Source organism: Apodemus sylvaticus, chromosome 23 (assembly GCF_947179515.1).
Source record: "Apodemus sylvaticus chromosome 23, mApoSyl1.1, whole genome shotgun sequence".
NCBI lineage: Eukaryota > Metazoa > Chordata > Mammalia > Rodentia > Muridae > Apodemus > Apodemus sylvaticus.
Genome location: NC_067494.1, coordinates 29,185,640 through 29,203,437, shown reverse-complemented (window position 1 = coordinate 29,203,437; position 17,798 = coordinate 29,185,640). Strand labels below are relative to the sequence as shown.

Sequence of the window (17,798 nt, the reverse complement as noted above, 5' to 3'; positions counted from 1 at the left end):
GAGAGAGAGAGAGAGAAAGAGAGAAAGAGAGAAAGAAAGGAAAGAAAGGAAAGGAAGAAAGGAAAGGAAGAAAGAAAGAAAGGAAGGAAGGAAGGAAGGAAGGAAGGAAGGAAGGAAGGAAGGAAGGAAGGAAGGAAGGAAGGAAGGAAGGAAGGAAGGAAGGAAGAAAAGAAAGAAAGAAAGAAAGAAAGAAAGAAAGAAAGAAAGAAAGAAAGAAAGAAAGAAAGAAGGAAAGAAAGAAAGAAAGAAAGAAAGAAAGAAAGAAAGAAAGAAAGAAAGAAAGAAAGAAAGAAAGAAAGAAAGAAAGAAAGAAAACAAAAGTAGAAAGGAAGGCAGACCTGGTGAAGAGAGGAAAAAAGGAAGGAACCATATATTATAGAACATATAACTAAACTCATAGGAGGATAAAAGTAGAAGATGAAACAGGATCAAAAATAAAGGTCATAACTATAACAGACTGAGCAGGGCCTCAGCTGGTGGCAACAGCACACTAGGTCATTCAGTTGTGCAGTTGGAGACACAAGGGCATGTGACACTCCCACCCATTCATTAGGACTGTACTTGACTGACTGGTCCTCTGCAGAGCTGCCCACTCTAGGTATTCCATGGTTCTTACTTTATTTTAATTTTTCTTGTTTAATCTTAGTTGGTTTTAAATCAATAGCACTACACAGCAAAGCTGCTTTATAAGATTAAACGGCAAGAATAAAGAAGCAGAAAGGGGCAGCATGCAACCCTTTCTCACTGGAAGCTAACGGGCAACTTGGGAAAACACATCCCAAGCAAAAACAAACAAACAAGACTCAGGGAGACAACTCGTGTCCTAAGAAATCAAAGAAAGGAAAGGCAGTGTGCATAAATAGTACTTTGAAAAAGAAAAGAGAAAACATGAACAGATATGGTAGATACTAATTCAGTTTTGAACATCAATGATCTAACTGCACCAATTCAAAAGAGCAGAGACTGTCACATGAAGGTAGAAAGGCAAGAAGAATGGCAAAACTCAGCTATGGGCTGTCTACAAATCATCTGCTTTACATACAGAGCCACAGGGATCAGCGGTAAATGAATGAGAAGCGCTGTAACATGCTGTGACGAAGCAAAGTGGGACGGGCTAGATTAGCTTTAGACATAGAAGCATGCAGATGGATGAAAGTTAGGAGGGATTAAATGGGACATTAAACAAGGTGTAAAAAAAAAGCCAATTCTTCATGGACAATGGTAACAATACTATGCATAGTGTGTACTTAACAATGCAGTGAAAAATATAAGATAAAAACTGTAAGAACTGTAAAGACTGGAGATGAACCAACTACATATAGCAACTGAAGATTTGCAACACATTTCTATCAGAAACAGATCAAGCATGGGCTGGGAGATAGCTCAGTCAGTAAAGTGTTCTCATGGCCCCAGGTCTCAAGAAGGAGCAACCCAGCACACTGGAAGGAGGGACGGGCAGGTCCGCAGAGCTTCAGGCTAGCCAAGTGAGTCTTGCCAAAAGGAAGAACTCAAGATTCAGTGTGAAACGCTGTCTTTAAAAACTCCGGTGAACAGCAACACAGAGCACCTAGTATTGATTTCTGGCCTCCATCCCTTAGCCCTGATACAGAAATACAGGGAACAGGCAACAGTAACAGAGATGTATAGGCTACGTCAGTCACCCAGTAACATCTGAGTAACCAACCTTCTCAAGCTCACAGGACAGGCACTGCGAGGACAGCGCATACCCGGGGACTTAATACACCTGTGCTGGGTAGTTCTTCTCAACCTGACCCTGACTAGGTCATCCAGGAAGAGGGAATCCCAGTTAAGAAAGTGCCTCCAGGCATATCTGAGACACTTTCTTGATTTCTGATGTGGGCAGCCTCAGCTCACTGTGGGTAGTAATACCCCAGACAGTTTTTTGAGGGGCAGGGGATGGCTGGCTGTTTGTTTGTCTTGTTTTGTTTTTTAACCTGGGTCCTGAGCAGCATAAGAAAGCAGGCTGACAGGTGTAAATGCTGCTTTCATTTCCTCAGATGAAGAGATGAGATGAGAGCCTTAAGCTGTGTGAGTCAAGGCTTGGGATGAGCCCAGAGTGGTCTTTCTGTTCTATCTATCCCTAGGCCTAGGCCTGGAAGCTTCCATCTCCATACAGTCTAATCTGTAAACCAGAATCCTCAACGCTTATGCTTCCAGCATCTATGTACTAATGTAGACCTAGAATGTTCCAGCCTCCATGACTTACTGCTGGGCAAACTCACCCTTTCTAGCTCTTTCTGACCTCCCTCTCACTAGTTCAACTCAGCTCTCCTGGCTCCAATCCTGTCTGATCTGATTGACTGAACAGACTCTCTCAGCTTCGGAATGAGTTGCTCTGCTTGGCCTCACACTAACTTTGGCAATCTGTATATTCTATGTATATGTGGATTCAATGAATCTTCTGGCTCGTCACCTGTGTGTAGTGTGTTCTCTCCACGATCTGTCTCTGTCTCTGTGAGTGTCCTGGTAACGCTGCTGCTGCTGCTGCTTGCCTTTGCCTGCGGCTTGCCCCACCTCCTTAGCCTCCTGTCCCTCTCTCCTCTCATGAGAATTGGGCGTGTCCTATTCTGTCAAATCTTTCTCTGAGTCATCACTTTATCTGCCCCTCAATTAGACAGCACTTTCAAACATGGCTGCTTCCTTCTACAAACTAACCTTACTGTCATTGTTTCTAAAGGTGAGCGCTATGGGTGTGTCTACATTCCAGCCGGATCGCATAGACCTAGGTCTGTGGGCGTGATCCCTTGCCAGAGCAGTCTTGTTGCAGTGTTAAAATTCCTCTTCCACAAGCCATGGAGAGAGGGCAAGCCAGAGAGGAGCCTTCCTCCATTATCTCTGCCTCAGTTCCTTCTCTGAGGTCTTCTATTACTCCCCTTCATGGCGTACTGTATCTGAAGGGGAAATAAACCCTTTTGACCCCAAGTTGCTTTCTGATATGGTGTTCTGTCACAGCAATAGAAGGAAATTAGGACAATGCCTTAGTAAAATTGAAAGAACAGAAATCAAGGATGGAAGTTGGCTCAGTGGATAAAGGGACTTTCCAGGCGGACCAGAGGCGTGGCTTCTGACCCCTAGCGCCCACACAAATATTGAGGGCACTCAGCACTTGGAAAGGACAGACAAGGGATCCCAGTAGCAGGCTTGCCAGCTGGACTCCCCATACTGTCAAGGTCTGGGCTCAAGGGTAAGGGTAACAGAGGAAAACTTTTGATATTAGCCTCAAGACTCCACGTGCATGTCAACACAAACATACACATACACACATATACACACACACTTGCACATGTACACACTCATACATGCTGATAACACGAAAATCAAAGAAAAAAATCTCAAGAAAAAATTAAAATACTTTAATTTTCATAAAACTGAAAAATGCATTTTATCCAAATGTATGGACCAGAGAAAAGAGTGTTTAGCAAGAACTGCATACCACTGACTGTTAGAAACTAATGAAGACCTTACAGACACAGAGGCACACGCCTATATTCCAGCTATTTGGAAGGCTACGGCAAGAGACTTCCTTAAGTTCAAAGTTTGGGGCCAGTCTGAAAAAGGCAGTAAAACTATATTTTTAAAAGCACACACAAGAAAGGGAATAAGGATGGAAGGAAGAAGATTTAGTCAAGCTAATCAAGTTAAAAACAAAAATACACAATTCCCTAACACCAGGAATACAAACCAACACTGAGATTCCCATGTATTCTGAAATAATAATTAAGAAATGCCATGAACAGTCTGTTGCCCATAGTTCAGATATTATAGAAGAAATACAGCAACCAAATATACAATTTTCCAAAATTGTACAAAATGTACAAAAAAGTAAGCATTGTAAATAGGCCAGCAACTGGCAAAGAAATAAAATAAATTAAAAGTCTCTTAAAACACTAAGCACCCATGTTCCACTATGTTCATAACAGCCTTATTTATAATAGCCAGAAGCTGGAAATAACCAAGATGTCCCTCAACAGAAGAATGGATACAGAAAATGTGGCCCATTTATACAATGGAATACTACTCAGCTATCAAAAACAATGGCTTCATGAAATTTTTAGGCAAATGGATGGAACTTGAAATATCATCCTGAGTAAGGTAACCCAGTCACAAAGAAACACACATGGTATGTACTCACTGACAAGGGGATATTAGCCTAAAAGCTCTGAATACCCAAGATACAATTCACAGACTACAGGAAGCACAAGAAGGAAGACCAAAGTGTGGATGCTTCAGTGCTTCTTAGAAGGGAGAACAAAATTCTCACGGGAAGAAATATGGAGACAAAATGTGGAGCAGAGACTGAAGGGAAGGCCATCCAGAGACTGCCCCGCCTGGGGATCCATCCCATACACAGTCACCAAACAAGGACGCTATTGTGGATGCCAGGAAATGTTTGTTGACAGGAGCCTGATGTAGCTGTCTCCTGAGAGGCTCTGCCAGAGCCTGACAAATACAGAGGGGGATGGATGCTTGCAGTCAACCATTGGACTGAGCACAGGGTGCTCAATGGAGGACTTTGACAAGGGACTGAAGGAGCTGATGGAGTTTGCAGCCCCATGGGGGAAACAAAGGTGTTAACCAGCCAGACACCCCCCCCCACCCCACCCCACCCCCGAGCTCCCAGGGTCTGGACCACCAACCACAGAGCACACACGCAGGGACCCATGGCTCCGGCTGCATATGTGGCAGAGGATGGCCTTGTTGGACATCAGTGGGAGGAGCGGCCTTTGGGCCTGAGAGATTTCGATGCCCCAGTGTAGGGGAAGGCTAAGGCAGGAAGGGAAGGCGAGAGTGGGTGGGTGGGAGGGTGGGGGAGCACCTCATAGAGGCAGGGTGAGGGGGCATGGGATAGGGGGTTTCCGAAGGGGAGACCTGAAAAAGGGATAACATCTAAAATGTAAATAAATAAAATATCCAATAAAAGAAAAAAATTTTTAAATAAAATTAAATAAAATTAAAAACACAAAGCACCAGTATCAAGTGGGTTCATTGGTGAATCAATGATATCACTAATTAGACATAAACAGAGAGGCCCTTTCCTGATGTGATTTACAAGTCGGCATTCACCCTAATCCCCAGACCACAAGAACAGAGTACAACAGAGCAGCAACCCTCACAGTCACAACTGCACGAGAATCACAAAGCATGTAGACGGGATTGGCGCATGGTGCTGGGGAGTGGGGGGTCTGCACAAGAGTGTCTCCCATAGGCTCCCGTATCTGAACATTTGTTCCCCAGCTGGTGGTGCTGTTTGCGGAGATTTTGGAGGTATGGCCTTGCTGGAGGAAGTATGGTGGGCTTTGCGAGGTAAAGGACCCAACACCACTTCCAGTAGCACTCTTGGCATCATGCTTATGATTAAAGATGCAACTGCTCAGCATGCCTTTTCTGTCATCGCGCCTGCTACTTCCTGCCATCAAGAACTCCTCCAGGACCATGAGTCCAAGCAAACCTTTCCTTCTCTGAGGTTTTTTGGCCTTGGTGTTTTATCACAGCAACAGAAAAGTAATGAATACCATAGTTTGTCAACCTTTAGGAACCAAGGCGAGGAGGTCGCTGAGTAGGAAACGTGCTTGCCGTGCCAGCAGGAAGACCTGCATGGAGATCCCGTGTGGAGGCACACATCCACAACCTGGGGACATGCAATTAGATCCTAGGAGTCTTCTGCAGGATCAGAGTCTGGTAAAAATGCGCCAGGTTAAGTGAGAGAGTCTGACTCCAAACAGTAAGGCGGACAACAGTGGAGGTGCACTCCCAACAGGAGGACAGGTTGGACTGGAAATCCTCGCCCATCCATTAAGAAAACAATTAGTTTATACATTAGGAGGAATAGACTCAGATGATATGGTCACCTGTCATTCAGACAGAACACAGCTGCTGTTAATACATGATCAGTGCAAAGATGTGACGCATTTCCCTGCATGCTATCCAGTGGAACCTCAAATTAAAGACAAAGTGTTATTCGTGCGGACACATACACACACACACCTCAAAAATGAACTAAATAGAAAATCACAATGTATAAAATCTATACGAGGAAGCATAAAATCATCCTCAAAGAATCACAGTAGAAGTAAGTGAAAAAATATTCCACATTTGTACATAAAGACCATAAATAATATGAACAGGACAACTTTGTGATCTTGACCTACAGAGTCAATGTAATCCCCCTCTGAGTTATTTTGTGAATAATAAAAAACAAACACAAATAAACAACAACAAAAAACATGCTAAGGTTTAAGCAGAAAAGTAAAATATCTAAAATTCTATAAAAGGAGATTTGCCATTATCAAGAAGCTTCAAGAGTTACTGTAAAGCTATACCAACCCTAATGTGTAGTATTGGTAAATGATATCACAAAGAGGGCATACTACACCATCTACATGAATAGAAGCCAAATCTACACCCTGAACAAAACCCCTGAAAACGCACCACAGATGTCCAAATGCCCTCGAACCAACAGGATAAACACCTAGATAACAGGATATTATAGGCTCTAAGAGCAGAAACTTAAAGATGCTATTAACTGAAAGAAACCAAGATGAAAACAGTAAATGATGTGTGGTCCACTGTAAGACTTTGCAGAAAAGGCAAAACTTTCTTTAAAGCGCAGTGGGGAGACCAGAAGCTGGGGGAGGACAGACTCGCTGGCAGAGCTGAGAAGACTGAGCTCTGAAACTGCTCCTCATACACAGTCTTGCCTTGTGCCGTCACTCACCTGGCCAATGCACACATCACCAGGAGAAACCCCAATGCAGCACTGGAACAGGCTGGGTAAGAGGAATATGCCTATCACAATTCACCGCTGTGCCAAAGGTGGGAGGAAAGTATATGGGAAATCTGTCTTTAGACGTTGATATCATAAGTAAAAGACAGCCAGAACCTCACAGTGAAAATAGTGAACTTTAATTTTTTCTGCTGATTCTTGAGGCTAATATTCTATTGGTCCATCATTTAAATGAATTATTAAGTCTTATTAGTAAAGTTAAAAAAAAAAAAGCGCTAAAAACTACAAAGGAAAGAAAAGTCATTTAACTTGGCCAGGCATGGTGGTTCACACATGCAGTCCCAATACTCAGAAGGCTGGGGTAGGACTGTCAGCAGTTCCAGACAAGCCTGGATTACAGTATGAGACCCGGACTGACTGAAAACAACAACAACAACAGCAGCAGCAGCAGTATTAGTAGTAGTAACCCTCTTTAAGTTAATAAGCTTTAACAGTGAATTGCAATGCCCCACAGTATTTGACATCAGTCACTGCCCCTCTTAATGTAAATGAAACCAGCACTGAGCTAAGCAAGAGCCTGTAATCCCTTCTGGGCCTGTGGATGGTGGTCAGCGCAGCTACAGGATTGCAGCTTTAGATGAGTGTGTCGCTGTACTAACCGTGGAAAGGGACATCTGGTTACTTTAGTAAGACTATTTTTACTCATAAACAAAATAGAATGGTTAAATGTGTTCATTCATAGTTACTGTTTTGGAATTAAGATATCTCTCAGGAGGTGAAAATAAGTTGCGCTTCTTTATAGCTGCTGTTTTAGAATAGCTTTTGATGCACTTTGATATTTTTAAATGAACTACTTCCTCAGTCTACTACGAGATGTAGACACACATTAACAGTTGTCTAGGTAAAAAAGGAACAAGGAATGTTTCTTCTCGCATAGAAGCAAAGTGTCCACCAGCGACCCAAGGCTCACTTTGGTTTTCTCAGAACTCCAGAGTGGACTTTGTGTGCTGGGGCCGACTTTTAACCCCAGGACTTGGGCAGCAGAGGCAAATGGATTTTTGTGAGTTCAAGGTCAGCCTGGTCTACATAGAGAATTTGAAGTTAGCTAGAATCAGGAAACAAAACAAACCAAAGTTAATTTTATAAGAAAACCATAACACATTAGAAGAAATGTAGTCCATAGGCTGAATAGATGACAAAATATACTTTACTATGTTTTATATTTGTCTTCTTTTCAAAGACAAAAATAAAAAGTACTTATACAAAGTAAAGGCGGCCAGCAGAAGGAACTTCAGTTGCTGATGCCATCAAGTGCCAGCTCTCTCTCTTTGGCAAGTATTCTTTTGATGAGAACAGAGAACAGGTGCTGTTTAAGAAGTAGAATTAATCATTCCTCAGTAGTCAATCTCACCAGCAAAAGCATCAAATGTTCCAGCTGACACTTATTCAAAAGGGAAACAGAATCAAATCTATACAAAAAGTAACTAAGGTAGAAAAATTATTTTATAATGGCCATATAATTATAATGGACTGGATCTATGCTGCAATGACCATGTATGTTCTAAGACTGGTTCTATCCTGCACTTTACATCATGCCTTGAGCAAACCCCTTTATTCAAATGAAGATTAACATAACATCAAAGCTACCAGCTACTTACTTTGAAGTTTCATTCTCTCATAAGACAATCTCACTTACTGTGGATTACTATGTCTTAAAACTCAGCACAAGTAAATGTAAACAAATATGCTCAGAACATTTCTGCTTTTCAATGTATATGAAATAAAAAACTTTCACATAGAATTAATACTAGGAAAAATAGAAGCAAGAAGAAATAATTTTATGAAATTGTATCTATATTTACTATTGGAAAATGATGCAGAGAGCATCTATAAAATATCATCTTAAAAAGTGTCTACAACTTCAGTTGCCAATAGTAGTCTCTCTCTCTCTCTCTCTCTCTCTCTCTCTCTCACACACACACACACACACACACACACACATACATTCTTTCATGGAAGTGTGTCTGTAACATACTTGATCTCAAGAGCTAACCAAGTGTCTGAATTTCCTCTTGGAGCCTATGAGATTGCGTTTTTCATTACCTTACTCATTTTTCAAGTTGCTTCCTTCATGAGTGAACCATATTTCTAATAAAAATTTGTATACAGCTGGGCAGTGGTGGCGCACGTCTTTAATCCTAGCACTTGGGAGGCAGAGGCAGGCGGATTTCTGAGTTTGAGGCCAGCCTGGTCTACAGAGTGAGTTCCAGGACAGCCAGGGCTACACAGAGAAACCCTGTTTTGAAAAACAAAACAAAACAAAATTGTATACATCTGAGAAGTCACAATATGTTAGTAAGATGTTTTCATTCTCTTTTACCTTCAAAGCGATCCATCTGAAAGTTTTATGTTTATCAGAGGAATGAAAAAAACTAACTCCCCAAGTCTGCAAATTCAAGCATCTCTTACCTCTGTCTGAGAAGAGAAGTGAGGCCTGCTGGGAGCCAAGGTACCAGGACTACAGAGCTCCTCCCAGTGGGTGGCCCAGAGCAATCTGGTCAGCATGCTAATTAAGACCAGAGGGAAGGTCATTAAGGCCTTTCTTGGGATTGAAAAGCATTTGTGCAAAGAATTTAACTTTGTATAAGGAATACTAAGAATCCATGAGAATTTACTGATTACTTTTTAAAAGTGGCTTATAAATTACTAAAAGTTTTTGTTTCAACTGGGATAATGGTAAAATTTATATAGTTTAAATATAAAAATATCAGCTGTAAGTCGTACCCATAAATTCCTCTACATAGGTGCCTTAAAAGCAAGGTGGGCTCATCAAAGCAGTGCCTAGAAAACTTTCACTATAAGCCAAACCAGTTTATTTCCAAACTGATTTTGGAAATAAAGTTTTATTGAAGCATACTTATCCCTTTGCACATTGTCTGACACATTTTTTGTTACAAGCAGGTAGTTGGGTAGTATCACAAAGACCATATGGTCGCCCCTACTACCTAAAAATCAACTTACTAGTTAGCCCTCTACACCTAGTGTTGCAGACTCCTGAGGTAAAGACAGATATTACTTTTAATATATATGTACAAGAGCACAAACATATACATAACCCTAACTAGTGGACATATTAAGTTGATTGAAGAGAGTTCTGCATGCTTCCTTTGTCTTGGTTTTGTCGACTGCGCACTGATTACTGCTCACTTCTTGTCTCTAGATAAAGTTCAGGATACTGGCTGATTCTGCTGGTATGCTGCATTTGAGACTATGCTACAACTTTGCACATACACTGACACTCATAGTTTTTTCAGATATGTAATATCTGTATTAATTAAAGAATGAAATGTAGAAAGTTCTACTTTAGTGCTAAATGAAAAGATACCTACAGGTAGCATGGAAACATGTGACCACCATAAGTCCATGAGTGTATGTGTGTGTGTGTGTGTGTGTGTGTGTGTGTGTCCATATGTATGTGTGTGTGTGTGAGTGTCCGTGTGTGTCCATGTGTGTGTGCGTGCGTGTGTGTGCGTGTGTGTGTGTGTTCGTGTGTGTGTGTGTGTGTGTGTGTGTTCGTGTGTGTGTGTGTGTGTGTGTTCGTGTGTGTGTGTGTGTGTGTGTGTGTGTGTGTGTGTTACGGGTGACTGTGTGAATGCCCACACACGTGCATAATAATATTTAAGCAATGGAAAGAATCACTAGACACTACACAGTGCCACTGTGGACACAGAGCTGTAACCTGCACCAGCAACTCTGTCCCCATCTCTGAGGTCTCAAGCTTCCTTCCACCCACGGCCAGAAGAAGAAAAGATGTTAGACGAACAAAATCAGCATCACAATTTTTTAAAAATCAAAACAAGGAAAATGAAAACTTAGAGCAATTAGAATTCCTACAACTGAAACTGGGTGACTTATGTAGCTAAGGTCTTTAAAAGTATTTAAAAGGAAATCACATGCAGATAATGGTCCTTAGTCCTACAAGAGGTTCGAGAACACCTTGCAGGAAATAGTACTCTGATGGACGGCACCATGTCTTCCCTATAAATAAATAATCTGCTGGTGTGTCTTCAGGAAGGAGTGTCTCAGGCACTTTCTGGCAATCTTTTATGATGACAATTTTATAAATTCTTAGTGTATCGTATAAAAAGTCAACATTTCAAAAGGGAGGGTGCAGAGCCAGGTGTAGTACCACAAGCATATTCTAGTGCACAGACATGAAGCAGAGGCAGGAGGATTTGGATTTCGAGGACAGTGAGCCTGGGCTACCTGGGACTCCTCTAATTTAAAACAAAACAAAAATGACATCAGTGTTTACTCTGCTTGTCCCATCAGAAGCTTCAGGGTACACATAAGGCTTAAGCTCTACCTTAATAAAGCACATGGTGAATAGGCTAAACCCAAACATTTCCCTTTTCATCTGCAATCCCACAATGCTAAGGATATGGATTCTGGGGGTGTGAAATGGCAAGTCAGTTCAGAGAACTCTTATTGAAGCAACATATTTTTTTTAAAAAAGAAATCAACACTCCCAGACTGATAAGGAGCTCTTTCTGTAAAGAATGTGCCTCTTACACAGCATTACATTAAAGCCGAACTGACAGCACCACCACCAAAGATTCCCTCCTGAGCAATGCTACTTTTCCCTGCAGCCCACTCATATATACACAGGTATAGAAACACTAATTAGTTAGAATTCCGGATACTCTGCTGCTACCAGAGTTAGCACCAACTTACATACCAGCAATTCAAGGAAGACAGTTCCCATCCTAAATAGTAAAACCGCCTGGTAGCCTCTGCTTTACCAAGCCCAGCTCGGATGCAGAGGCAGGAAGGTCTCTGAGTCATAGAACACCTTACAGAGGAGTTCCCAGCCAGCCCGAGTTACTGTGGAGAGACTGCCTCAAAAGAAAGAAAAAAGTAGGCAGAACCATGCAATCGGGAACTGTTTTAAGAGCAAGTTTACAACTCCATTAACACCCAAGAGAGAAAGGAAAGTTTTCCTAATGGTACTAAAACGTGTTCAGCTTGTCTGCCACGGCAGCATTCAATGTGAGCACCATGTCTCTTCGCCTGCTCTGTCCTGACCTCATCTGTACACACGTATGCATCTACTGAAGGATTATGGATGTATTCAAGGGGCACAAAACAAAGCAGGCCATATGGAGCGACAGGTACTCGGAACACTTAATCTGATCATGATAGGCAAGAGTAGCTTACAGAATCCCCAAGTCTCCACAGAGAGGGCTGAGGGCCACAGCACCAGGAGGACATAACAGAGCCACTGTCCTCCATTTCTTCCCAACAGCAAAGGGAACGATGGCCAAGATCTCAGTTCTCCCATCATATAAAATCAGTCTCAAGACTGCACACTCATCTATTAATATGGCAATTCCTCTAGAATGTCTTTTACTCCTTTAGAATAGCAACAGGATTTTAAAAAGAAGTATGCTAAAACTCAAATGGGAACGAGAGACTATCAGAAAAAAAAATGCCATTTTGTTTAAAGCAAAATAGCTTTAAGGCGCAAAATTGATTTTTTCATACTTAACATTGTTTTTCAAGTCCACAGACTTTCTTTCATGTTTTATTTCTCATCACAAGAAAAAAGTTGCACTGCAAAGATGCTTCTGGAAGTCCTGCTCCCTGTCTTATGAAGTATATGGAGAAGTGTTACACTAGCACGGGCTCCATCTTCCTTTCCAGCAAAGTTCTCTTCAGCAGGGAGCAGACTTCAAATGTGAGAGGATTTCCAGTTACTTCCTTCTGTCAGCTCCCTTCCCAATGACAAGGGCTCACCTAGAAACAACACTGACAGGGAAAGACCAGATGGAAGTGTGGCTAATTTCCAACTAGCTTACCTCACTTTTATTACAAACAAAAATCTTTTCCAAATCGTGCTTTCGGTAGTATAATTTTGTTATGAAAAATAACATTAATGACCAGGAAGCCAAAACATTCTAATGCTATCTTACAAGTATAGAATCATTCCATATTAATTTAATAAGCACTATATGTAAGAGCATTTATGTGCACTATTTATATCTAGATAGCAATTTTTGTGAACTTATGGTTGAAAAGAGTATAGTCACTTAAAAGGCAAAGCCGGGCTTGGGACGGACAGCTCACAGATTCAGAGCTCTAGCTGCTCAAGCACAGGACTTGGCTTGTTCCCTCTCTGCACAGTAGCTCACGACTATTTGCCTTCTTCTGGCCTCCCAGAATGCAAATGATGCGCAGGTACACATGCATCCAAACATCTATATACATGAAAATATTACACTAAAGGGCAAAATTAGAGCAAAACCCAGTCATTTTCATGACCTTTTCTTCAAAGACTGCATTGGCTATAAAGCTGATGGAATTACAAACTGAGGCCATTCGAAGGCCTTGAGCAGAGCTGATTCTCATGTGGCACATGAAGAAACACATGAGTGAACAAACTGAAACCCCAAACTATGGAGAGCTCTCATAATAACGGCAGCCACAGTCAAGCATTCACCAAACAGCCCAGCCCACTGCAGTCTTAACAGCAACACACGTTTACTATTATACCGGGCCCTGACAACCTCATGAGGTGGGTAATTGACTCTTCTTAACTAATGGAAATCTTAGGCTAAAGACAGTTATTTGCAACCAGACACATCTGAGGTGTATGCCTGGAGCTGTCATACTAACAGAAAAGCCGACAGACATTTAGTAGGTGAGAGTCAGTTATAAATTTTCCTAATGTGCTGGACAAACTCACATAATTAAACTGCCCATCCCACTACAAACTACTGAGAAACGCAGAACAAATCTCAAAAGCTAAAGAGTTATCATGCTATATATTCAATTATAAAATTCACAATATCACATGTAAAAATGTATCTAATTCTCATGCTAAAAGCAGCCCAGACTGCCTTCTTGGAATGGCATTGCAGCAAAGTAGAAGGTGACACAATTCCCAACTCAAACTCTTCCACGGGTGCTCTGTAGTTTCTTGGGTGCTCTCATCCTGACTCACCTGAGACTTCACAGAAAGCGTCAAGTCCTTTCCCAGCGCCCATTCTGTCTGGGGTCCACATTACCACCCACATGATTATTGTAACCCAGGACGTTTCACTTGCTCTGATCTTTCAGCCATGATACTGCTGCCTGACCAAAGACATGCACATGAACCACACTTCCTTCCTGCCGAGTATCTTATATGATTTCTAGTGGAATAACACCTCCAGGCTAAAATTCAATTGGCTGCTCTTTGTGGGGTGGTGTGTGTGTGTGTGTACATGTATGTGCTGGTGCAGATTCACATGTGTGTGCACATAGATAGCCTTGAGGCCAGCATTGTCCTTTGAGCCAATGTCTCTCACTGGAGCCTGAAGGGCAGCCATTTTGCTCGGCTGGCCAGCTACCTCCCAGCACCGGATGCCACGCACACACCGCTCTCCCTGGCTTTAACATGGGTCTTTACACTTGCACACCAAGCACTTTAGGAATCCAGCTAACTTCCCAGACCTCTAATTAGCTTCTTTCAATTAGGATCACTCTTCCAACCAGGATGCGCCCCCAGCATTCCCTCGATCTGCTGTCATTTTCTAAGCCATGTTTCTGCCCATAGGTTTCCTTGCTCAGAACTTTTCTGGTTCTTCATACTGTCATTCTGTATCCTTGTCTACCAATGTGTACAAATGCTCATCCAGAGCTAGGAATTCAGTCTGGAATCTGAGTCTGTAAAGACAGCAAACCTCTATGCAAGTGTCTAACTGCAATGTTTGACTAGTCCTAGCCCTTTGATTAGAACTAGAAGCCTTTAGAAGGGTCATGCATTCATTTTCTTTGAATTACACACCACGACACAGAGAAATCTGAAATCACAGAACAGTCCTTGATTAAATCACCAAACACAGCACCTTAATTTTAATTTAAACAGAAAGACCAATTCCTTTATCAAAAAAGGCAAGAACTGGCATTCAGGCCACAAAGTCTATAATGTGATTCTGTGACCTCACCAAATGAGCTCCCAGATACAGACACCATTCTGTAACCCTGTATGCAACACTACACTGCAACTGAAGACTCCATCTCATCAAACTGGACACTTCCATGTACACTGAACTTTCCATAAGTCAAGGTTACAAAAAAAAAGGTTATTCAGTAATTTCCTCTCAAATTATTGGACATTCAGTTAATTAGAAATCCTGTTTTTCCTTAGTCCTTTAAATATTAACATTAAAATGCCCAATTCTACTCTCCCATTGTTTACATATAACACATCATGATAAAATATGATCAAGGCCATACTTAAGATAAAGCAATTTGCAATTACACTTGTGACTGAGAAGTCTAAAAAATATAACAGCACTGAATGACCCCATCCTTTAGTACAGTCTCTTTCCAAAGTTGATATCTAGATTACCCATAAAAATCAAATGTTATTTATTTCTCTATGGTAAAAAAGGGGAAACAAATTATATCACTACTATATGACCTGTTATATAAAATTGTTTTCCTGTTTCATACCAATAAATACATGACAAGCTCTTGTCCTCAAGATAGTTGATAGAACAAAATGGTGTGTATCATCTGTCATGTGCTGTACATGAATGCAATAAATAGATTTGATGTTTTGCTTCAATATTAGTTATGTATTAAGGATTCAGTTTTCACTACCCTTAAATGCAACCCTTGCATATCAAATATCGCTTATTCATTCAGTCTTTTGGGTATGTTTTGGCTTCAACTCCATGTAAGACAGTCAACTCAGTCTACATTGCCACCGATTAAGAAGGTATCCCATTACTAACAGGCTATGTTTGTTTTTGGAATCTCAACAGTCCGATCCTGTGTGAGAAAGTATCTATTTTTGCTACATAATTAATCAAAGGATGTTTTATTGAGAAGTACCTCTCTTTCCTAATGACAGCCTTTTGGGGAAACATATTCTAGACAATAAAAGTTTAAAATGGGAAAGCACAGAAGGACTAGAAGAAACCAGTTTGAAAGAGGAAGCCAGAACAAACGTGGTACTAGGAAGGCCTGTAAGAAACATGTGGGTTAGAACAATGGGTTCTAATAGAGTTCTAAGTTACGATGCATACACTTAGATGTCTTTAATTAACAAAGAAAAATAACAATATACATATTAAACTTAATAGGTCTCTGCCATTGTCTATAAGTCAGAGCCACAGTAAACAAAGCTCCTCTTGGCCCTCACAGAAGGAATGACTGGGGGGTGTTGCTGATAAGCAAGCCAATATGCAGATGTTGGTGCAAACCTCTAAGACAGAAAAGCAGAAGGGACTCAGTAAACAGTCCTCCTCTGGATTTCATTCTAAACACCGCAAGGATTTCTAGAAGGAAATGTCCCTGTCATCAGATGGTCACTTTTACTCACTAATATTTAACTATCGAAAGATGTATAAGCCCAAAGGCTCTTGTGAGGGATCATTCTGAACTTCTGATCCTTGGAACTAGAAATTAACACATGCCTGGCATGTTAACTCTATCGGGTGGATGCACTTGCTAATTATGTAAATTAGAGTTGAAAGTATTTGTAAGACAAATAATTGCTTTACAGAGTCAGCTTGCTGATGGCACATATAATTAAATATAAAAAAGGGCCAAATGGCTGTTAAAAAGTTATATAATAAAATTGCTAAGACCAGGGGAAACAAGAAAGAAGAAGAAAAAAAAAAACCTTTGAAAGAAAAGTAAAATAATCTAAAAATAACTGATTAATATTTTTCCTTTGGTCACGTAATGGCATGATTTTGTTGGAGGGAAAAAAAATCTTTCAGTTCCAAACAGTCCTTCTAGAACAATGCCAAGTGAGTCTGACACCAAATTTCATTAAACAATGAGAAAATTAACTATCCATATCTACAAAACTAAAATAGGAAGTCTTTTTAAAAATAAAAACATCTAAGCAATTGAAGTCAAAGAATATTCTAGATTTAGCTATTTGGCCAAGAGCAGTTTGTGCATACTGCTGCAGAAATCACCAAGTCAAGACTTTACCATTAAAGACAGGCCTGCATTGCCAGTGTTTGAAATACACTTCCCAGAAAGCCCCCAGTCATTTTCAAGACAGCAATGGACAAAGTTAAACTAGAGGCACATTCTGATGCCATACGGGATACCTTTTGAAATATCTTAAAAGATTGCAAGATTCCTGGTTCATGCTTAAATCAAATGTTGAAAATCCTAAACTGTAAATAGAATAGGCCAGCCCCTCCCACCACCCCGTGCCTGTCAGTAATAATGTCCAGTGAGCTCTCTTAGTGGCTTGTCAGTTTATCACCAGCATAGCATCTTAATGTGGGCTGGTCAAGAATGTTTAAATGTCAGAATAAAGTCAACCACACATCTTAAATGAAAATAAATAGTATAAGAAAGAAAATGAGAACATCTTTACTGTTCAGACCAAAAAGATTTTCTTGAGAAATAATTCTTGTATAGGATCTTAAAAAAAAAAAAAATCGCTATGCCAAAGCTATTCAATCCATATAAAACAGGAGGGAGAAAAAGCCTTTCTCTACATGCTAATGTACTAACTTAGTAGCTTTTGCTACACATAACAGATTACAGAAGGCAAAGTATTTCAATACGGTACATTTATAGCTCTGCATTTTACAAAACAATGCCCTGAAATCTTGAAGAAAATGTTTAGCCCTTCTTATTTATGGAAATCTAGTTTGATAATAATGTTTTTTTTTCCTGGATGAGCATGTGGAAAACAAATCAAATTCTAATCCAGTTTCTAATTCATAGAGTAATGACAGCTAAGTTCAGCACCCACTATATACAATACTTTAACAAGCAGTCTACAGTGCCCTGAACTGTCTTTGAACGTCGTCTTTAGCATTGGGCTTTAATGGTTCCCGAATACAAGCATGTGCATTCCTCTCAGGATCTTGTAGGCAGTACAAACAACTCATATATATGGAGTTTGTTACTATAACAAACTCTAGACTGCTGTTCTGATTCGTGTTTAGGAATCAGACTGAGAGACAGGAGCCATTCTTATAACAACATACCACCTGAACACAGGTACTAAGGAAAATCCTGCACCGCA

General features: G+C 40.7%; 1 protein-coding gene across 5 annotated transcripts in view; it reads right to left on the bottom strand.

The window, feature by feature from the left end:
* Stxbp5 (syntaxin binding protein 5) overlaps window positions 1-17,798 on the bottom strand; it is a 147,888-nt gene that overhangs the window by 128,375 nt on the left and 1,715 nt on the right. The window lies entirely within an intron of this gene.